Source organism: Carettochelys insculpta, chromosome 2 (assembly GCF_033958435.1).
Source record: "Carettochelys insculpta isolate YL-2023 chromosome 2, ASM3395843v1, whole genome shotgun sequence".
NCBI lineage: Eukaryota > Metazoa > Chordata > Testudines > Carettochelyidae > Carettochelys > Carettochelys insculpta.
Genome location: NC_134138.1, coordinates 110612728 through 110636054, shown reverse-complemented (window position 1 = coordinate 110636054; position 23327 = coordinate 110612728). Strand labels below are relative to the sequence as shown.

Below are 23327 nucleotides of genomic sequence, written 5' to 3'. Positions count from 1 at the left end.
TAGTTAATCAGAGGGATTACTGTGTAGTTAATGACATTTCTTGTTGCTACTTTACTTTGTTAATGCGGTTTATTTAATATTTACTTGTGATATCAATGAAGCGAACATTTTTCACAGCTGATAGAGCTTTCCAGTTGAAAATGGAATAAATGGATCACAATCATTTTAAAGCCAAGATCAATATCTTAATTTCCCTCTATTTATATCTCTTTGCTACACCAATTTAATAGACCTGTCATCATACTGTTTTATACCATCACCAGTTTAGAGGTAGAGGATTGGGTCATTCTGTCCGTCAGGCTGTGTGAATGCTTGGTTGACGGAGAAGAATCTTAGCCCTCTAGAGGTTTGCTTTTACAATTCAAGAGGCTTTTCCCCCTTCTTTTTGAACTAAAACTTGCAGTCTATAGAACATAGGCCAAATTCTGCCTTCATTTACAACCAGACAGCCCTGTTAAAATCAAATGTTTTGTTACGCTATTTAAATTCTTTTGTCGTAGAAGTGTTATGGTTTGCAACTCTCTGCTGAGGTTCTTCTAGTTAATCTCACAGGGTCAGGTGTCCTTTTTGTTCAATAGCAAAGCTCCAGCAGGCAGAGCAGCAGCCATCTTCAGTAGCTGCAAGTGAACGATGGTCTCAATTTTTACAGTTTCTTTTCCCCTGTGTTCACTTTATAGTGTTGTTTTTACTCAGAATATGGCTGGGCAAACCTCGTGGTGCTCATGAGACTATTTAAAATTACATTTACTTTTATTTTCACATCTTTACTTCCTTTTCCCATAACTTTTATATGTTATCGTGGGCCTGCAAGCCTGAAAGGCCACAGGGCCTTGATCCTGCAAAGAAGGCTGAAATTTCTGGCCCTGGTTCAAAGTAGCACTTAAGCACATGATTAACTTTAAACATGTGAGCAGTATAACATAGCTGGGTGTGTGCTTTGCTGGATTGGGGCCAGAATGCATGACAGCTCTCAGAACTGAGTCATATTAGAGGACCAAAAAATATGCACCAAAACCAAAATAACTCTGTGTGTATCACAGTACTCGTACAGTACAGTACAGTACTCATTTCCTTCACTTATTCTCTGTCACATCTCTAGTCACATCATCCTTTCTCAGTCAGGTAGGTTGTGTTTCCAAACCCCCATTACCATCCATTGGAGGCTCCGATACTAGTGTATGGACTTGAAAGTCTGAAGGGTCCATCACCTGGACAGATCTGTTGCAGCATTGCAGGCCACAGAACTCTTGCAATAGGCCTGTATTTCTAGCTGAGTTACTCAGATCCTCAACTCTTGGTTTAAAGATTTCAGATTACAGAGAATCCACCATTTATTCTAATTCAAACCAGCAAACTGCTGTTGGTCTGTGAAAAGCAGTCACATAGTGTGGGTGTTCATCCTTGTATTCTCCTGATAATCATTTCAAAAGATGGTCAAAAATTGATTTCCTAATATTATTTCCCGTTGCCAGTGGGATGTTATGCAGATGAGAGAGGAGTGGTCTATGTGATGGCCAAACGAAGAAGAGGTGGCCAGTGAGCTATTAAGAAACTGCACTATAAATGATTGAGGGTTCCGGCCCTAAACATAATCTCTCTGCACTGTTTGCTAGTGCCGTGGATGACACCAACAAAGATGGTTATGTCAGCATTTCCACTGTGTTGCAGTTGAATCTGTCTGAGCCAGGTGCAAGCAGCTGTTGCTGAGCACTTGCACTGACTTGTGGCTTTTTTTATGCATTTTAGTCATTAACAAAAAATGGTACGTTAGGGGTCACGCATCGCTTCCATGAAAGTACAAGAAGAAACTATTTCTATTTTTATCCTATCTGCTTCTCCCCTAAAGTATATAGTTTGGTGAGGCCCCCTTTTCTCCCCTAGCCCTACAAAGGTCAGGATATGCAAGTTAATATCTTTATTTAAAGCGAGCACTCTATATTAATTTCATTTTCTCCACCCCCATGGTCAGCACTAAAGCACAAAATAATATTGCTCTGCATATCAAAGTGATCATTAATAAAAAACGGTTTGGGAAGACATCTGCTACAGCATTCCTTCCCCATTGGTTTGTGATCTCTCTAGATCTCTGTCTGTAGGTGGTGGTTTTGAGATGTTTTGGGGTGTTTGTATGTGTCCTTTTGAGTTTACACTCAGCAAAACCCTTGGAGACCCTCTCTCCAGAACGAACGAACAAAACACCATCCCTCCAAACAACTCTCTAGTCAGTGTTATGCTGTGTTTGAAACTTATGTGTATTGGCATCAGTTTGTTCATTAATCATTATGGATTTATGTCAGTTTTGAAATCTAGAAAGAAGCATCCACTGTGATGACATGACTGCCAGCTGGTTGCAGTTTAGAAAATGAAGAAGCAAGTTCAAGTAGTTTTAATATTTTCAGAGCAATAAACAAGCAGTTTAAAAATATTTTGTATCATCAGCTGTAGTTGGCAAGAGGTTTAGTGAAGGAAATAAATTACTTCATCCTGTATACGTTCCTATTCTGAATGAAACAAAAATTATAACCTAAGTGTTTAAAAAAAACCCCCAGGATATTTAACTTTTTATAGGTGGGATTAAGGAGGAGGAAGTTTATTATTCTAATGTGGTGCGAAGAAGAAAGGTAGAAGTAAGAAAGAGAGATCATTGTTCATGAGTGGGAACACTGATTCAAGTCGCAAAGTTTCCCTTGCATTGTTCCTTCCCCCCTTCTCTCCCTCTATTTTTTCATATCTTGTCTTTCTTCCAGTCTCCTCCAGCTAATTCCTACGTTTAAAAAGTGTCTCCTTTTTACAGATGCTACTCATTGTAGTTGAGGGATCTTATTTCTTTTTTATTATGTTTATTACAGTCAACAGTAGGGACCCTCTGAGAATGGAGCCTCAGTACAATAGGTGCTATATAAATACAGTAGTAGGCAGTTCCTGCCTTGAAACACTTGCAATCTACATAGGGAGCACAGACTCAAAATTTTAGAAAAGACTCTGATAACATCTGTGAAGGGAGGTCCCTGCTTAGACTACTTCAGCAGCTGATTTTGCCGGCTTCAGTCACTATCTGGCTACTGCACATAGTCCCCCCCGCCCCCCAAAGCCACATGTGTCCTAGTGTGTCTTTAAGGGACTCCCCTGTTTAGTTCTGGGACTGGGAGCTGCACTGAGATATACCGTGCCGGATGTGAGGGCAAAACAGTGCTGAAGATGGACAGGGGGAAAGACAGTGAGCTCTTCAGACCTTCTCCTAAGGTAGCAGGATGTTTTGCTTACTGCAGTTACAAAAAACATGCAAGAGTAGGATGTCACATTATTTTCAGCTCATGTTCATCAGAGATGAGAGACAGCTCAGAATGGGTTTCCAAATACAAAAACAAAAACTTTAGGGTGGCAATGGAAGCATTTTTGGCAGCAGAAAAATGTCCTCTTCTGCTTAAGTTGATAGTTATAGACTAACCTGAACATTCTTGATACTGACAAGGAGAAGTCAGAGCTCTTAATTTCTTTCCCATTATTTCAAGTTCAAGGCATTAGGGAAGTACCTGTTTTGTTTTAAACTTTGTGTGGTGAGATTTCTTGAGGAATCAATGGTTAGATTTTGTTTTTTTGCAATATCTTGGTTAATGAACTGGAATGGGGGCAAAGCAGCATATGTACATCAGGAGGTGTGGCAAACATCACTGAGCATGCAGACATAATAAAATGTGACATACGTAATGGTTAGCATATGATATCTATAAATGGGGGAATTTGGAAAAGAATTGGAGGGAGATCTCTGAAGTCTATTAAAATTCTTTAGTAGAGGTTTTTGGAGAAACAGAATGGGAAAATGCAAATTATTTTTTGCAAAAAATAGGGACTGTCCCGAAGTACTGAACGCGATCTTTTTGGAGAGGTTAGAAATATGAACGGGAAGTTAAATGAAATTCAACTTTGAAACTTGTAAATTAACAAATTTGGGGAGAAATGGTGAATTCTTGGAACAACTGAAGACAGTATGAGTTTTTCAGGATTTTACCCTAATACTCTAACAGCCGTATATATAGTAGAAGGGAAATATTTGGAAAGTAATTGTCCTCTAAGGAGCATGGCTTATGAATAGCAGAACCATCTGGCAATTTAAAATAAGGATAATACTGAGCAAAGGAAAATGTAGTCACTGTCCGAAAGTGTGCTTACATGGCTATTTTGGAGTCCGGACTCCAAATCACCTGGCCATATGCTAATGCGACATGGGAAATTTACATCTGCATCTCGTTAGCATCTTCTGGGCTGCTCATTACCATGCCTCTTCTGGAGGAAAGGGGTACGTGTAGACACAGCCATAGAGCCTGTTTCAGAATTGAGCCGTTGGACAAGTTATGGCTTATTTCAGAATAGGCACTATTCCATGTCTTAAAAGCACCTACTTTCACCTATTTCAAAAGAGCTTATTTTGAAATAGGCACTGTTTCAAGTAGAATGAGGTTTACCAATTTTGAAATAAGTCAGCTGGTATTTTGAATGTATTTCAAAATAGCAGTTGTGTTGTCTAGAAGCTAGGTTAGTAATTTCGCTATAACAGCTGTTATTTCAAAAGAACTTTGCTGTGTAGGTCTACCCTAAGAGACTCTACCTTCTAGCAACTGGTGAATAGGTTGGACGATCTGATGTCCTCTCTGTTTTCTCTACTTTGTATGACTGATTATTTAGAAAAGAAGAAATGAGTTAGCGGTGAGGGCATAAGGGGAGTTAATCTATAACATTTACACGTGCAAGTGTTCCTTCTCTTTTGATGTGACTGAGGTGTAGGCAGCTGCACATGTGGCTCTGTACATCCCTAATTCTGGACAGAGCTTCTTGTCTCCCTTCCTGTAAGGAACAGGATGTTTCAATGCGAGATGGTTCAGTGTCAGGGCGTTTAGAACTTAGTAGAATGCATCTGTGCTTTTCGTCTGTGGGCACAAGAGAAATTAGATACAGCTTGGATCTGGCAAACCCCACAAGGCATGTTTAGTTTATGCTAGAGGTATGTGAGTTCTAGAGTGCACTAGCCTCTTGTAGCTAAGGCTACGTCCACATTATATCTGTTGACAGAAGTTACTGGCGGAAGAGATCTTCTGGGAAATCTTCTCTCGACAGATCGCATCTACAAACACTAGTGGATCGAAAGAGCAATCTGCTCTGCCACCTGAGTGTAGGCAGACTGTGTGGTGTTTCTCTCACCAGAACAGCTGACTGGAAGCATGGCGACCCAGGGCTGCTCAGTGAACTGGAAGCCCTGTCTGTTGACAGAGTTCTTCCCCTTCCCTACTGGAGCATGTAGACAAAGGCATTATACCTGAACAAAATAGGGGCTGTTTAGACAGGGAATAGAGCCTATTTTGAAATAAGCCATAGTGTGTCCAGTGGCTCGTTTCAAAATAGCCTATATGCTTGTAGAGGCTGCATTTCAAAATAGCTAATTACTGTTTTGAAATGCGTTTTTGTCTATAGCAGCATTGTTTCAAACTAAGCTATTTCAGAATAGGTCTGCCGGACTAGCTTATAAGGCTGCTGTGTAGACATACCCTTAGACTTCTGCAACATGCAACAATTATAAGGAATGGCAATTCCAGAAGAAAAGGAAGCATTATGCTGCAATTGCAGAATACATTAGTAGAATTGGACAATGACTAAGTTGACGTGTTCCCCCATGCATACTTCATTAGTAAAACTAATTCAGAACCACACAAAATGTGTGATAAGAATGGCCATGCTGTGTTAGACCAAAGAAGCATGTAAACCTCTATCCTGTCGTCCTACAGTCACCAATCCCTGGTGCGTCAGAGGGAATGAACAGAACAGGTAATCATCGTGTGATCCACTCCTATCTCCTGTTCTCAACTTCTGGCAAAAGAGGCTCAGGACACTGGGACACTATCCCTGCCCATCCTACTTCCTCATTTACTTTCTCCTCACCAGTTATGCTTTTATCGATCTCTATCATGGTCCCTCTTACTTGTTTCTTTTCCAAGCTTCAGAAGTCCCAATTTTGTCATTTTCTCCTCATATAGAAGCCATTCTATACCCCTAATAAAACTATTGCTCTTTTCTGAACCTTTTCCAGCGCCAGTATATCCTTCTGAGATGGAGCAACCATATCTGCACAAAGTATTCAAGATGTTGGGATACCATGGATTTATGTAGAGGGCAATATGATATTTTCTATTTTATTATCTATCCTTTGCCTAATGATTCCCAGCAATCTGTTTGCTTTTTTGATTGACACTGAACATTGAGGCTATGTTTTTAGAGAACTAGCCTCAAGGAATCCAAGATCTCTCTCTCGAGTGGTAAGAGCTAATTTAGATTGTGTTGTTTTTTATAAAAAGTTACGATTACATTTTCCAATGTGCCTTACTTTGTATTCGTTAATATTGAAATTCTTCTGCCATTTTGTTGACTAGTCTCCCACTTTTATGAAATCGTGTTGCAGCTCTTTGCAATCTGTTTGGGATTTAACTACCTTCAGTAGTTTTCTATCATTTGCCCATTTTATTGCCATTTTTACCCCTATTCTTCCAGATCATTTAGGAATATGTTAAATAGAACTGGTCCAAGTACAGACCCTGGGGGAACACCACGAAGAAATGGGTTTGTCCCACAAAAGCTCATCACCTAATAAATTTTTTTTAGTTTTTAAAATGCTACATGCCTGCTTTTTTGTTTTGATAGAATACAGACTAACATGGCTACATCTCTGTTACTTTTAGGACTGTGATTGCTCAGAACCACTATGGAAATGGTCATAAGTGGGTATCACTTCGCTAATGATGCAGCCAGTTGTCACAGTTTGGTTCCATTTATCCTTGGATACCAAGGATTAATGTGACTAGAGAGAGGAGCTGAGATAAACAGGACAAAACAGAAATGAGTGTTTTGCATCCAGAGGGAATGGATGAAAAGGAAAAGGTTGGTGTCCAAAAACACTGACATGTATTGGTGAGAGAGAAGAGGTGCCAGCAAATGTATATGAATGTGGCTCACCATCTGAAGGCTACTTGATAAATTGCTTGGCTGTCCCTTATTTTAATCTGAATGCAAGAGCTGTGTAGCTGATATGATTAGAACTGAACGGATACATGTTGAGTATTGGCCTGCTAGTTGTGCTTTGTTTCATTTTATGTATTATGCTAACACACAAAGTAATCTTTGCAATGTAGGCATTTTGGGTTATTTCCACTGTGCCCCTGATCGGCAAGTTCCTTTTTCTAGGTTCCGTTTTACTGAAGCTGAGGCATTGTCAGTAGATGAGTTCAAAGTATTTGCATACAGTACACAGTAGCTTAAATTCCCCTCACAGTGGAGCATGTTAACAGGGAACAGGTAATATCTGGTCCAGTCAAATTGGTGCTTTAGATGGGCTGGCCTTGCTGTGGACACTTAAGTAGTTGAATGACTTGCTTTCATAGACATTGTCTTGTTGCTCCTAGAAATCTTCATTAGCAGCATTTAGAGGTTACAGATGAATTAGTAGTAGGTTTGCTGGTATTACTTGTGTTTCTGCTTCTTGCACTTGCCCAAATTGTGGTAGATGTTTTCACTTTGAGCTTTTAGTTATAATTGCTAATCTGTAAAAGGGCAGCCACCTCCCAAACACATGCTCATAGCCAAGGGTGGGGACCACAGGTTTCTGTCTCAGTGGCTGTTCCCTGGGTTTCCACTTATCCATGGAAGCTTTATGTCCAGGAACAATTTCCCTTTTTGGGAACTGGTTTATTAACATGAAGTGAACCCAGAATAAATTCAAAGCCAGAATAGTCTCTTCCATCCTGTTCTCTGACTGGAAGCAGCCTCTCCTCCCTGAGGTTGCTCTGGCTCTCTCTTGACTAGGCACAGTTATTAGCTCTTCCCAATCTCTGATCCCTCTATCTCTCCCCTTGAGATTGGGGGTTGCACAGAACCTCCTCACTGGGGCTGTGTTTGCTGAATGCTCAGGCTGTCTGCTACCACAGAACTTTCCTCTCTCCAGCTTCCTCTTCCCTTCTTTATAAGGCCCAGGTGCCTTCCATTGAGCCCAGTTGGGTAGTGGATAGTCTCAGGTGCACTGGACAACTAATTTTCTCTTAAAGGGGCCAGAAAAAAACTTTTTAAGTATTGCATTAGTGTGGTGCGCAAAGGGACACAGCGTAGGCAATTTCTTTGGGCCTGGGCTCCACAGCAGATGACGTGCTGTGATGGAGCAGCATGTTTTGCTGGAGTACACAGTCATGGATATCAACTGAGGCTGTAAATAATAGTAATTCCACTCTTTAGGGATCTCCTCATCCTTGCAGCCATATGTGTTTGAAAAGAAAACTTCTGTTTTCGTTTCTCTGTGCCATAAATATTGAGTCTGTTCTGGTCTGGCTATGGTCTGAAGAAGTGGGTCTGTCCCATGAAAGCTCACCTAATAAATTATTTTGTTAGTCTTTAAAGTGCTACTTGACTGCTTTTTTTGTTTTGATAGTGTATAGACTAGCATGGTTCCCTCTCTGTTACTAAAACTAGAAAAGTGAGCCTTGTGAAAAGATGTGGAAGACAATATAAGAAACTTAGACTATCTAGGCATAGTAAGACCATACACAATCTGAAGGTGTCCTAAACATCACTAGATATGAATATAACTTAGTAACTTCTGGATGTAACTTCTGGAAAACAGAGACTTTGTGGGGGAAGTAACTTTTATTGGACCGACATCTGTCGGTGAACGAGACAAGCTTTCAAGCTATACTCCTCTTTTTCAGGTGCAGGAAAGTACATAGACTGAAGTTACCTGCATTTAAAGATTAGTCAAGTCTACATTATGTAGTATGACCAGCAGTTATTTTGTGTTTACTAGATAATGTAATCTTTTAAAAGACATTTTAAGGGAAAATTCAGAAAAGCATAGATGGCAGCTAGCCACCTAACACTTTTGTTCCTTAAACTTAATGCTTAAATTTTTTAATCTGTTGATTGCTGGTGTATGTGACTTCTTACTCTTCAGCAATTGTTAAGGACATCTGCATGCATGTAACTTCAAATTCTGTGTCCAAACGGTTGGTTTGTGAATGTCTGTATTGTAACTTGGGTTTGCTTATTACTGGACTTTTGTATTTTTCAATTACAGCATGATGTGCCACTCAGTGCGACATGTATACACATTAAATCATTTCCTGAAAAGTGGAGGTAGGTCTGATTAAGAAGTTCCACTGTCTTTGGCCCAATGTCACCCAAAGATCAACTTTTTATTAGAAATTACATTTTATAATTGTGGTATTCACTAGGTGCTCATTCTTGCCTATGATATGGAAGTGGGTGTCCAGCTATGCTAAAATAATCTTCTGTCTGGGTAGGTAACTGGTGCTATGAAAAAGGTGTACACACACATGCGCTCTCGTGTGTGTGTACACCTTTTTCATAGCACCAGTTACCTACCCAGACAGAAGGCTATTTTAACTTAGATGGACACCCACTTCTCTGCTCAGACAACATTTTGTCTGCTCTCAGTAGTATAACTCAAGAGTATGTCCATTGTAGTGAATGGAATATGCTGGTGTGAAACTGGAAGGGGAGAGCACTGTGACGGTCATTATTTTCGGTTGTCACTTAAATGTCTACAAGGGATGGCAGGACTTGCATTGGGGATGCATGGAATACGCAAAGTTGCAAAGTAATCTGTTTGGTCATATCTGCTTTGGAGGTAACCCCTCTGTTTTTGTTACATCTTTTGATGTCTGGGTTGTTGGAGTATTCTGTCTTGGAGCTCCTTTACGCTTTGAATCAGATATATGGAATAGGATTTTTCATGGCTTATAAAACTGATAGGAAAACTCACTCTTTTTGCTCTTAACATTTCAGGTCTGGGGTTTTTATACTATGGTAGTGCCTCCTACAACACTCTTCATAGTAAAAGCTTGAATCCAGATTCATAATCAGGTGCCAAGGTGGCTTGTTAAAAGGCTGCTTAGAATTCTAACTTAGATTTCTTACTGTATGAATTTGTAATTATTGCTATTATGGCATTTCTCTTATCTATGAGTTATGCTACATGATGGTGATGGACTACTAGACATGTATGGAGGTTGTTTAGATGGTGGCTTTGTTTTTGTATGCAGAGTGAGCTTGACTCAAAAAGCTTCTGAACACTGTGGGCCCCAATCCAGCAAAATATGTAAGTAGTTATTTAATGTTAAGCATATGCATAGTCCTTTTAAAATCAGTGTTCAGTGCTTTCCTAGAGTGGTCAGTACCATAGAACTTGGGTTTGTAGACACTTAGGGTCAAGTCTGCCTTCGACTACACGTATATAATCTGTAGCCTGATTTGACCCCTGATTATTAACATGGTATTGTGTCCTCCTTGCGGGGAGGGGGTCAGCTTTTTCATTTTGAGGAAAGGGGTTCTAGAAGCTATAGCATATGTCAGTGTTTACACCTGTATTTTTTAGTTACAGCTGTTGAATGTTACTTCAGAGATAAGATAATAAGCTACCTAGTCTAGTTTACAATAATAGTAGTTGCACCAAGCATCAATATAAGTGATTCCCTGACCAACCCTGAAATCTGTTCAGTGCATGTGTTCTGCAAAGAATATGATGAACTGGGGGAATAAGTCCATGGAGAATTGTCATATTAATGTACTTTTAAGTCAACAGTCACAGCTACTATACATTGATAACAGCTAGGAAGAGGAACATTTTACATATTTACAGTTGGAAACTTTCAGTCTCTATTGGGTAAATATCCATATAGGAAAAAAATGCCATCACAGTTTGATGGATGCTGGAAACTCCACACAGGATGCAAGTTCAGACAGGTGTGGAGAATTAACCTCAACAGGGAAGGAAGTGGTTTTCTGTCTGGATCATGTCTGAAACGTATAAATAAGTCATTTCTGGGAGTTTAAGCTAATTTATAGATAAACAGAAGACTTTGGTTTCAAGCTATCAGTTCAGTCTTTTACCTTGTAAAAGCCCAAAATTATTATGTTTTAATTGTGACATTTCTTGTTACCTTAAATAATCAGAAAATAAGACCTAATAGTAGTATGCCCAGGTCCAAGAACACATATTAAGTGAAATGAGCTTGTTGCCAATTCCTGATTGTATTGTTAAGCTGTTGTGTAACCACTAATATATCAAGTTACAGTGGTTCCAGATTTATAGTGAAACTCCAAACAAGATAATTTTTCCCCATCTGGAGGGATACAGAAACATTGATTTAAAGCTGAATTTGGAGTTAGTTTATAATTGTAATAGAAGATGCTACCAAACCTTGTGTTACTTTGAGATAACACATTTGTTAGACTATTGAAGGCACCAGCTCTGCCTGACAGCACTTCTGAGGTGTGTGTTATCTCAAAATAGCATGTGTCTTTTCATGTCGTACTGCTTAAATAGTATTTGAAACAAGATGCTGTCAGCAAAAATTAAATACATAATGGGAAAAAACCCAAAGACATTCTGGATTATTATTTGCCCTGCACTGTGGAAATCTGTGAGTAACACCCCCCCGTCTCCCTCGCCCCATGTAAGCCTAAAACTTTTCCCACTTCTCCATGAAACAGTTAGTTAGTGTATATTTTAACAATAAGGGCCAAGCGCAAATGCTATGAAGCTAAAAGAATGTGCATGGAGTGTCCTATGGGACCTGTATTTCATGATCACCATTTCAAAACATTGATAAAATATGACTTTAAATGTTAATTCTTCAGAACTTTAAATATGTTTGCATGCAGCAGAAATCTATAAGTTTTTGTGAGGTTAGTGAGTTTTATGTTTGTTTATATATAATAAAAAATTAGGACAGTAAAGCAATTAAAATGAATTGCAATTAATATCATTGTTAATAATAGAAACTCATTTATTCAAATATTTTGGATATTTCCTAAATTTTTGAATATTTGATTTAAATTATGGTAGATAATAGGAGATATGCAGTACTCACTTGATATTGATTTTTGATTACAAATACTTGCATTGTCAAAAACAAAATATTTTTCAATTCACCTAACATAGTACTATAGTGCAAACTCTTCATTGTGAAAGCTGAACTAAGAAACCTAGAGTTATGTACCAAAAAAAAGAAAAAAAAACAGAAAACCCTGCATTAATCCTCAGATTTTCGAAGATCCTTTAGGTTCTGAAACTTCGGTTAAGCACAGTGATAGCTATCTTTTGAAATTTCAAATTGGTACCGTCTTTGCATTTTGTCAAATCTGCAGTGAAAGTTCTCTTAAAATGAAAAACATGCTAGATTATCATCTGAGACTGCTTTAAAATGAAATGCATAGCAAAATGCGGGTAAAACAGCAGGAAACATACAATTCCCCCAAGGAGTTCAGGCATAAATTTAATTAATGTATTTTTAAATGACTTTTATTAGTACGGAAGCATGCAAACTGGGAGTGGTGGCCAAAGCACAAAGCATATGAGTACTCAGCATATCTGGCATTTAAATACTTTGCAATGCCAGCTACAAAAGTGCTGAGCAAATGCCTGGTCTAAAGTTCAGAAGCTATAAATAAGTGGACATTATTATCTTCCATAACGGTAAACAAAGAAGTTTTTGTCTTAAGTGGTTGACTGAACAAGAAATAGGACTGAGTGGACTTGTAATCAGTGAAGTTTTATATTGTTTTGTTTTTGAGTTCAGTTATGTAACATAATCTAAATTTTGTGAGTTGCATATTCGCAATAAAGAGATTGCATTACAGTACTTGTATGAAGTAAATGGAAAAATACTATTTTTACAGTGGAAATATTTGTAATCAAAAGTATAGTAAACTCTTCCATAGCTGGCAACCCTGGGACTGGGAGGTTGGTGGGTATTCAAATATGCCTGTTAACAGAGAGCAGCTGAGGCGACACAAGCAGCCATGGGGAGATAAAGCCATAGGATCCTTGGCCAGGGCTAAGGTAATGCTGGCTACTCCAGAACTGGGAATCCAGCTGGGGCCAGAGAAATGCCGGCTGTTCCAGGGCCAGGAAGCCAGATGGGGCTGTCAGAATGCCATCAACTCCGGGGCCAGGGGAATGCTGACAGCTCTGGGTCTGGGAAGCCAGCTGTGGCTGGGGGAATGCCGGTAGCTCCAGGGCCGGGAAGCTGGCTGGGGCTGGGGGAACAGTGGCAGCTCTGGGGCTGGGAAGCTGCTTAGGGTTGGGGGGACGGTGGCAGAGGTGGGTCCAGGAAGCTGGCCTGGGCTGGGGGAACTCCGGTAGCTCTGGGGCTGGGAGTTACTTCCATGCACAGTTTTGCTCTCAGAAAGGAAAGTGGCGTGTTTGTGCCAGATCTTTGAGAGTTCTGATTGAATAACTAATGGATAAAAGAGAATTTCTGTAATATAAAATGGGCACTGTACACTCTGTTTTGTAACTGAAATCAATATACTTGAACATATCCAAATATTTAATACATTTCCATTGGTATTTTATTGTTTATCAGTACCATTAAAATGATCATTAATTGTGATTAATTTTTTTCAGTTAATCACCTGAATGAACTGTGTTTAATTGACAGCCCTTATACAAATGCATACAAGAGACCGTAATACTATAAGAGATCGATTAGTCTGTTTTTCAGTTACTGGCCTCTTGTTTAAATCAAATGGGAAGTACAAACCCTCATTACTTCATCCATTAATAATGCACCTTTTCTTCCTCAAAAAGATTGTTTAGAGAACAGACATGAAAACTATATACCTGGTTGGACAGTGTTAGTAGACAGAAAATTTATTAAGTGTATTTAGAATTACCAATCCCAGTTATTTAAAAACGGTGAATCAAGGTTTTTCCCACAAAATCATGTGACTAAATTTAGTCACAAGATTTAAAAGAACAAATTTTACATTCTTATTTACTTTGTGTGTTTTGAGCTTTCAGTCTCTACCTGGGCAAGTGTACAAACTTTTCTCTACATTCATGAGGAGTAAACAAGAAATCTGAGATTCCCATGAAATCTCTTCACTCCAGGAACTGTCGTTTAATGTACAATGCAAAATATTGTCAGAGCTGAAACACAGTGGAAACTAAAAGTAACTTCTGACTGGATTAAGAGCAGGGCCACTCAAAGCACTCACTGTTAGCGTGACTCTGCTCCTACCAAAAATGGGAGTTCTAGGCACTTCAGAGGTAACGTCTAGGCCAATAGGGAATGGTTTCAGAATCCAAACATAAGGGAGCTGGATAAAGGATTCAATAAACTACTTAGTGGTACAAATAAAAGTATGTTGCTGAATCAGGGTCATAATAATACAACTATACAAGGCTCCAGCTGGCCCCTTTCCCAGCCTACACCACCTTGGTGCAGCAGATTCGGTTTGGAGACTGTTCTGTTCATTACCTCACCTTCTTTATAAATTGCACTGAGCACAGAGCCTGACAAAACCAGTTGTGTACTCGTTTCCATGATTCAGCCTTTATTCAGTAGGCGGCAAAGCCTTTTTGAGCAGTAACGTAAACAAATGGATCCTTTTTCCTTTAATAGAGAATTCAGGAAGTATAGCTTACACAGCTCAGTGCACATGGAACCCATTAGTTCTGAAAACTTTCACTCGTAATACTTTGTCCTAGTCTCTTTTTCAAAGTTTATATCACGCCCACATTGAGAAGCCTTGAAAAACTGGTCAGACAGCTGACTACCAAGTGAAACATGAATAGGAAAGATTAAATTTTTACCTGCCAGAGGACAGTTATCTGGGATATTTCGAGTCAGGAAAAATAAGATTTAGATGTTCAGGTAAACTGGGAGGGTTGGACATATATATATTTGTGGAACATTTGCCTGTCCTCAGATGACAAGTATGTTTGGAAGGGATACTCCAAATCTCGACAGTTTTACAGAAAACACAGGATGTAAGTGAAAGTTTCAAATCTTGCTATTTTATATATGAAAAATGGGCAATTCTGCCCTATGACTTTATTTTACAAATGAGGTACAACTTTTCATTTCCCCATCGTCAGGATGCAAGAGCCTAATAAAAATATTTTTGGGAGTAGTTTTTGTAATTCATCTTTAACGAATTTGTTTCTGTGCTGACAAAAAAGTACATTGTTTGTATGACCTTTGTGAGCCTTTGCCACAGTATGTATCTTAATTTAAAAAAAAAAATCCCTTATAAGATGTGTTGAGTTAATTGGAATAAATATTTATTAGATTCATTCTCAAGTATTTATTGTCTGAGACTGATGCAATATACAAAACTCTGGACATTAAAGTATGTATTTGGTCAGTGTCTAGTTTCACTCCCTACTTTTGAGAGTAGTTTTCTGCAAAAGAGGGAGCAGATAGGTAAAGACCTGTGGAAATGCAGCACTCCTGTCCTAAATAGGCTAAAAATAATCTGACCAATAAAAGCTCTAGGAGATTCACCAAAATTTAAGAACATGAAGAGGAATAGTGTATGCATTTAGAAAAAAACAGTGATACATATGTATAAAGAGCAGAGGGCTGATGTTTTAATGTTTAGTGCTTTATCCAAATGTTACAGGCACAAGAATAAACAAACTGTTGAACCTTTCAAGCTCATTAATGCTTCCGGATAGACCTCATATGTGGACATACCTCCAAGGGTTCACATTGGGTAACAAAGTATGCAGAGAAATACAAGCTAAAAAATTACTTCTGTAATTACAGTAACAATAATTATCCTAACTAGGAATTGGTTTCCCAAACGTAACACTAGTACATTCTGATTTATGTATCAAAACTGGCATTCATCATATACAGTGTCAGGAAGCTAAAACTTCCTTTATGCATGGTTTATTTAACTCATGAACAATTGAAAATGAACTCTAAATTCATGCCTGATCCCGTCACATTTACAGGCACACTTGAAAGCTCCACTCAAGTTAAAGGTATTTGAATGTGTGGAAGGCCTGCAGGATTGGGGCTATTTTAAGGCAAAATGTATAGCAGGGTCTCAACATTTGTGAAGGTTCCATATTGAGAACCCTCGCAAATGTTGAATTTCGCAAATATGGGGCCCTGGGGAAGCGGCGGTGGTTGCCGGCACTCCTGGCCTGGGGAAGCGGCAGCGGCTGCCAGCGCTCCATGACCCAGAGCTCCGGGGAAGTGGCTTCTCGCGGCTGCTCACAAACACTTGAATTCGCAAACCTTAGGTTTGCAAATGTTGAGACCCTACTGAAGTCTGCATTTTTCTGAGATGGGTGAATTTCTGGGTTTGTTGAGGTCAGTGGGAGTCTTCTCAATACCTCTGCTAATGCTAGGATTTCACTCAGTATTATTTTGATCTTCACGCAGGCAGAGCACGCTGATTTAAATCACCAAAGAAAAAAAAGATTTAAATCAAATTACCAAAAAGCTAAAACTGTGCTTAGAGTCTACATGATTTTGGAGTAAGCCCCATTAAACTCACTGACACTTCTGTTTTTGCAGAGAAAACAATTGTAGAATGGAGTTCCCTTTGGAAAAATGACTTTTGCTGAAGTAAAATAGGGAATAGATTTATGGCATCACCATTATGATCTGTGGCCAGGAGGTTCCAAAATAGGAGCCATGTATTATGTAATATAAAATGAGAAAACACCACTCAGTAGCAACTGGCAATTCTAGATTTCTCTTATTGTAGCTTTCTGTATTGTATACTTAAGTGATAGATTCTAAACCTAGTTAAGTAAACCATAAGGATTAGCTAAACTAAACTCCCCTCCCATCCCCCAGCAACATCCAATACAGCTTGAGAATTTACTTGTTAAATCACACTTATACTAAAAGAAATAGAATCTTAAAGAATGATGCATTGTAAAATGAATGATTTAAGTTACTAACCATTTGATCCACTCAGCCATACCTAGTAGTTTTCCTAATAAGAGCGCAACTAAGCCTGCCTCATCTTTGGGTGAGTCAACACTGGGAACTAACTTTGAAGTTAGGCATTACTTCGAAGTAGCCTGCAGAGAGTTTATACATGTTTTCCCTTACTTCGAAGTAAGGGAGTCCAACTTAAAAGTTCTTTCTTCATTCTTGGGAATGGACTAGTGCCCTACTTTGAAGTTTAACTTCAAAGTAGGGTGTGTGTAGGTGCTCAACTTTGAAGTCAACTTTTTTTTTTTTTTGATGGTTTATCAGTGTGCTCTGGCTATGTGAGGATCAAAATAATACTGAGTGAAATTGTAATTGAAATTGAAGTTGCGCTTCGAAGTAAGCAACTTCAAAGTTATTTTTGTAGTGTAGACGTGGCCTTTCACTGGTTACACTTACATATTTTCCTTTTTTACATAGGGAATGAACTCTTCAAGATATTCCCTGATAGGGTCTCCTTTATGCCCAAAGCCGTGATGTGTTTTTTCTGTGGCTGATGTGTGGGGGAATATAGAAATCAGTGTGTTTGCTGAATAATGTCTCCCATGTTTCTTTGTTGTCTACTCCACAGTTCCTTTTCATGCTGCCTCTGTTCTTTCCTACATATTGCCCCTGTAGCTTAACATAATATCTTAACCAACCTCTCTGCCATGCTTGGCCAAGATCCACCATCACACCCAGTTATATTCCATCTTAATTTAGAGTTCACCATTTCTTTGTGAAACAGACAACATAATGAGGCCCAATTTCACTGGCAAGGTTGGAGATATCTTGCCTTATATTGTTTAAGGAGTCCTCAGAGCAGAGCTGGGAAGAATATAGAATTCCTCCTCTATTTAAAACACTGGAAATACACGAAAATGTTGTATAAAAACTCTTAATTCTTCTTTACTCTGCCTTATGTTTCTGGTTTGTTTTTGTACTTTTCCCCCCATGATAGCTGAAGGAAAACTTTCTGGTATTTCTTTATTTAATTTGAGGAGTTGAGTACTAGAGTCTGTGTAGCTCGGCAAAGTTGGAGTGGAAAAATGGGACTGTCACAATGAAGAGAAAAAAGTGTTAGTATATTTTAAACTTTCTTCCCTTTTAAGTTAGATGTTCTTACCGGGTTGGGAAAGATAGCTATTCTTGCTTTTACGCAGCTTAATTGAGTAGAGAACAAATCTGTGTACTGCGTCCTGACAACTGGTAGTCACTGCTGTGGCTAATTAAATTCCTCACAGGTGGAACAAATAATCATTTGGTAGGAACTAAAAAAGTATAGTCAGATCCACTGTAGGAAGTCTGCACCAGAAGTTGGGTGTTCAATTCAAGTGGGAGGTCATTAAGGTATCTTGATGCAGGTAAGATTGTACAAAAAACCCCCTTGATCTGGAGTCTCAGTGTTAGTTTCTGATCCCGTTTATACTTGTAAGTCTACAGCATTTTTACTGAAGTCAGTTATTAAGCATATTCAGACTTAGGGGACCAGAGTAAATGGATTTATTTGACTATACAGTGGTATAACTGATGTCAGAGTTGGGCTCCTTGACTTTGGATGGTTCTTAAATGTTCAGATGCTGTAACTTATTTTTGTTATGTGTGGACATTAATTTGGTTGATGGCTTTTATCTTACTCTGAAAATTCACTTGGCAAATGTGTTTATATATATATATATATATATATATATATATATATATATATATATAAAAAAAAACCATTTGCCAAGTGAATATATATATAGGTTTGTAGCTACTAACTAGGGATTTTATGAAGGGGACACATACCAAACCATTCACATGGTTCTTTAGATGTGAGGTGACTTATGAATATTTTCAGATTTTTTACAAACTGTGATATTGAATTTACGTAGTTATTTAGTTTGAAATAACATGAGGTTTGTTGGCAAAAATCATCTGTCCAACTAAGAATCATAGTCCCTTAAATTTTACCACTTCTGAAGACTTTGGCTATTTCATTGCACCAAGGGAATCCATCCAGCAAGTCTGTCTTCTCCTGGTGGTTTAGGTTTGATGATGGATCCTGTTCCTTCATCCCCGATGTAAGTCCAATCAGCCAAGGTCCTCTTGACTTGAGTTTTCTTTGGGAGATAGGCACAGGGCCCTGTTTTTTTTTTTTCCCTTCCCCTAAGGCAAACTATTGCATATATGTTTTACTTGTTCATGGGAAATATTGCAACAATTATAAACAGAGCTGGAAATACGCATTCCACTCTGATGAGATTTCTCCAAGTAAATGCCATCAATTTCTGCAGAAGCTAAGCTTTTATTTTTTAAAAAGGTCTTGGACCCTTATGGTTGTGATGAATGTAAACTAAGTGGATCTGGGGAAATGGTATGTTCATAAACCTGCAGAAAAAACATTTCTCAGTTCCCCCTTGGAAGAATTATCAGCTTTCACATTCAAGTCTGGAGAGCAAAACAAAACAGCAAACATCCCCCTCTTCTCCAAGATTTCCAGTCTGAAAAAGCATCACATTCCTTTTGCATTATTTCACAGGGTCGTTAAAACCAAAAATAACTACAAAATAAACTCCCTCTCCAATCAGCTGAGCTAATTATGTGCCACATTTCACAGGCCCTTTAGGAAACAGTTTTTACTTTTTTGTGAAAATGCCATCTTTTTTTAAAGAAAAAAAAAAAGGAAAGAAAAAGTCAACTGATATGCTCACAGAATGATTTTTAAATGGAATGTTTGTCTAAGTTTCCCATGAAATGTCAGCTGCTTTACAAACAATACATGAACCAATAGAAGGAGGGGGTAAAGAGTGGAAAACAATATAGAGTATAACTATCAATAATGCTTCTGAATAAAAAACAGTGGGCAAAATTTTCAAGCATGTGCCTGCCTATTTGCAGGCATTCAGTTCTGTGTGTTTATATAATGCTTATGTGGATGAGCACAGTGGTTGTTTTGTGCATATGCAGTCAGTTTGCCAGGCAGCTGGCATGCACATGTATAAATAACCAGATATGTGCGCATGGAATATTTGTACATGTAAATACATGAAAATTGTGTGCATGCAAATGCACAAAAATCTTTGAAAATTGAACCATGTGTAACTAGCACTGTCTTACTATCCACAGAATACAAGAGATACCATGAAATACTGCTGAGAAGAGGGACTGGATAAATCATTCAATTGTGAGCCCACATTTGAAGTTCAGCAGTATCTTAATAAGACAGTTTGCCAAGTTCCATTTCAAACTGTAAATAAAACAACCCAGCAAACTGAGAAACATTGTGAAAATCTGTATATTTCCAGAGGTTGTGAATTATGTCCTTGTATTCTTTGTTATTTACGGAAATATGTTACTTATTTTTGCTAGATTATGAGAGTGGCTCCCTCTTTGTATATACGTTATTTTGGGCTTTCCTTATTGGTTAGCAGATGTATTTTTAGTTTATGGCTTAGCACAGATAGGAAAGATGGAAAAGACAGCATCCTTATGTTAATGACTAGATGTGAGAGTCTTAAAATGTTTAAAACAAATGAAAGAAATAATAAATGGCTGGGTAGGCTTTCACAAATACACGACTGTCTTTAAAGCTTCTTTCCATATAAGGCTCAGATTTAAGATATAAGCATAGCTGAAAGGAGCTGAAATATGTGATCATTATATACTAATAAATAGCTCTCTTATGACTGTGCAGTAACTTTACATTCAGGTCTCCGCGTCCTTTTAAGTGCAGTTAGAATTTGTTTGCTCTGTTTTATGGCACACAGATTACTTTTACATCTGGCATCTTGCTCCAACATAAGGCAACACTAATCTGCATAATTAATATACCAACATGTTGCCATATTTCTTTGCTGGTCAACACTTAAATACTCTGTTGGTCTCTTAGTAACTAACAGCAAAATTGTGGGAGACGCTGTAGTCTTTCCCAGGTTAGATTTGCGAGGCTGTGATGAAACGAAGTCCAGCTTTCTCTTTGTATTTTCTCCCTCCCCCAACTTTGTCAGTTCACCTGTAGTTTCTTACCTGACAGCTTTTGAATTTTTCTTTGACTGTCTTCTCCCCAAACCAGTTCAAAATCTCAAGCTTTGTTCTGTTCAGTTTGTCTTGATTCCCTCTGTCACTGCTGCAGGCTGAGGAATAGTGTCTGTGAGAACTGGGACCACAGATTGTGGGGCTTAAGATTTTTATAACTATGAAGAGGTAACCTGTCCATTGTGTACAAATGTTTGTAAAATTTTAAGTATGTTCTGTGAGGAATATATTTTGGGGAGTAGAGATGGGTTGTGGTCTTCTGTGTAAGAAGGGAGGTGTTGCTGTTTTGTCACAGGTGTCTGTTAGTATTTGGTAAAGTAAGTGGTGTTGCATATGTAGTGGGTTGGTGAGCGTCTGGTTGTGAAAAGTCAAGGATAGGGCCAATACCTAATAGTCTTGAAAATCCAAATGACTGGAATAACTGAGGTGCAGAGTCCAAATAAAGGTGAACTTCTGAGAGAGTGAGAGAGAGAGTTAAACAAATAGTTCGAGAGCTTCTGTCAGTCTGATTTCTTCACGAATTTTATCAGAGAGGATGGCTCATGACAACCAAAATTTGAGGGTCTCCCTCTCCCTCCACCTAACGTGTTACAATTGAGTTCAACCATTCTTTTCTAACAAGCCTTACACTTCTAGTATCTCTTGAAATTTGACAAAGCCTTAAAGTCTGCCCTTAGATAAGGTCTCTTTGCATTCTCATGAGTAAGATTAATATAAGGCTCTGGCTCATGTTATGCAGGGATCGTGCTTTCTACTGCCTGACCCCCACAGTGATGGCAGAAGTTCTGTATTTCTGCATTGTTTGGGCCTTATGAGGCCACAACAGGTTCTCAGGGTTTGGTCCTATGAGAGTATAAATACAGAATGGCTCGCCAAAACACCACAGGTGAAGATTAGTAGTTGTTAGAAGAAATTGGCCGTAGATCTTCTGTTTTCAGACATCCCGTTCTACTGAGTACACTCTTCAGACTGTTGCTTGACCAAGGAACGATACTGACATCATAAGCCACACCAGGAAGGCTCAGGGAACGGGGGTTTGGACTTAGTAAATCCAAGATGAAAGTGAACCCCTTTCTAATACCTCTGTGGTATGTACGTTTATTTAGAGCCCCAAATGCCTCTCCTTTGGTTCAGTGATTAACTGTAAATATATATTGGCCTATATTATAAGAGAATTGTTAGTGGTTAGAAAACTGCTGTTTGATGCGTTACCCACGTTGTGAGCAAGAGACAAGAAGTCATTCGTCCACTCTGCTCTGTGCTGATTAGGCCTCAGTTGTAGTATTGTGTCCAATTATGGGCACCACATTTCAAGGGGTCTGTGGCGAAATTGGAAAAGGTCCGGAGAAGAGCAACAAAAAAGATTAAAGGTCTAGAGAACATGAGCTATAAGGGAAGACTGAAAGAACTGGGCTTCTTTAGTTTAGAAAAGAGAAGACTTAGACGGGACATGACAACAGTTTTCAAGTACCTGAAAGGGGTTTGAGGAGGTTTACAGGGACGAGAGAGAAAAATTGATCCTCTTGGCCTCTGAGGATAGGACAAGAATCAATGGGCTTAAACTACTGCAAGGGAAGTTTTGGTTAGACATTAGGAAAACTTCCTAACAGTCAGGCTGGTTAAACATTGGAATAAGTTACCTAGGGAGGTTGTGGAAATCTCCATCTCTGGAGATATTTAAGAGCAGGTTAGATAGACATCTCTCTGGGATGGTTTAAACAGTGCTGGCCCTGCTGGGAAGGCAGGGGATTGGACTTGATGACCTCTTGAGGTCCCTTCCAGTTCTAGTGTTCTATGATTCTATGGCTGTTTCAAAGCAGTGCTGCTGGCTGCTATCATTGGAATTAAAAGACCATCAGTCAAGTAGTTTAGCCAGGTAGTTGTTGCATAAAGAATGAATGTAATGTAGGTCACTTCGCACATTTCAATTCCTCAAGAGTCCCATGTAGTTTATGAATACAGCTCTGCATTTATTCCCTCTTTTAAAAAAAGTGATTTCATAAGTACAGTGCTTTATTTTATTTTGTAACATTCTTGGGCTATTTCTAACAAGGCTCTTCATTTTTCATTTCCAGGCTAAAGAGATTTTATCAGAGAAGTGACATTCTAGATGCTGAGTGCAAAATATGTAACAGGAACAAAAGAGACAAATGCACTTTTCAACTCTGCAACTCACAAATAGCCAAGCTTTCAAGAACTTTAAAACTGAAACATTAAGTTTAGATTTAGCTGGTGTATTTTATTCTTACAGGTAAATTGTGCCAAATAAGCAGAGTTGGTGAGATGAAATGCCCTTTAGACTGGTTTACAGGGGTAGTCTTTGGGGTTTTCAGTAAAAGTTCATTTTTTATTTTAAAATAATGTTCATCCCCATCTCACCTCATAGTGCACTGAAGAAGCCCTAGAGGGAAATATTTTCCTTCTTCATCCAGGATTGCTCTTCACAGTTACTACTTCACTGTTGACAAAAAGCAGGTTGAGAGATTTGAATAATAGGCTGTATCTCAAATGGATAAACTGTCACTTATTCATGAT

At 38.7% G+C, this 23327-nt stretch overlaps 1 protein-coding gene across 4 annotated transcripts in view; it reads left to right on the top strand.

The window, feature by feature from the left end:
* The window catches only part of ZNF516 (zinc finger protein 516), a 151306-nt gene that overhangs the window by 59629 nt on the left and 68350 nt on the right, over positions 1–23327 (top strand). The window lies entirely within an intron of this gene.